Source organism: Toxotes jaculatrix, chromosome 18 (assembly GCF_017976425.1).
Source record: "Toxotes jaculatrix isolate fToxJac2 chromosome 18, fToxJac2.pri, whole genome shotgun sequence".
NCBI classification, from domain to species: Eukaryota; Metazoa; Chordata; class Actinopteri; family Toxotidae; genus Toxotes; species Toxotes jaculatrix.
In genome coordinates this window covers 1,340,094-1,340,803 of record NC_054411.1, presented here as the reverse complement: position 1 = coordinate 1,340,803, position 710 = coordinate 1,340,094, and positions in this window count along the sequence as shown.

Genomic DNA, 710 nt, shown 5'->3' with positions numbered 1-710 from the left:
CATTCATCAGGTTTCTGTTCATGTTGTCTGGCAAAGTTGGATCGTAAAGTTTTGTGAGCGATGGTTTTCTTCTTGGACTCCGTCGTTGACTTCGTGCAGTGTCCTTCACACTGTCTCATCAGTGTGAAGGACACACTTGTTCTGTCTACATTTCAGTACAAGGTTGTGTAAATAATGAATTGTGCGTGTTGTCTTCTTTCGAGGACGGCGGCTGCGGCTTCTGTTGTTGGTCGTATGGCTCCTCCTAAACCTCCTCTGGCTCCTGGCGGCTCATATTTTCAGAGTAGTCTCTCTAACGTGTTTGTTTTTAATTATATTTTAAGATTGAGTACTCTACACTTCAGCTTCAATAATACAGTTATTGTGAGATGGTGCAGTTTGGAATCATTAAACATGTCAGATTTGTTGTTTATGCTTTGAACCAGTTGCCAGATCCAGGAGAAATGTGGATGGGTTGAACCTTCTTGGTTTCTGTTGGAATCCATTTTTACTGCAGTAAATTCAACTCACAGAATTCTCATATGAATCATTCAGGTGTTATTGGCTGTTTTACGAGGCAAAGACAAACCATCCACCCTGAACCTGGATTCAGTGAATCTCCACCAAACATCTTCAAATCACTAACGTGTGATTCAGGTTCACTTAGGCGAGGTTAGAAAACCTGAGCTACATCACAGATGGTCTCCAGCAGGCAGGTAAAGGTGGATGAG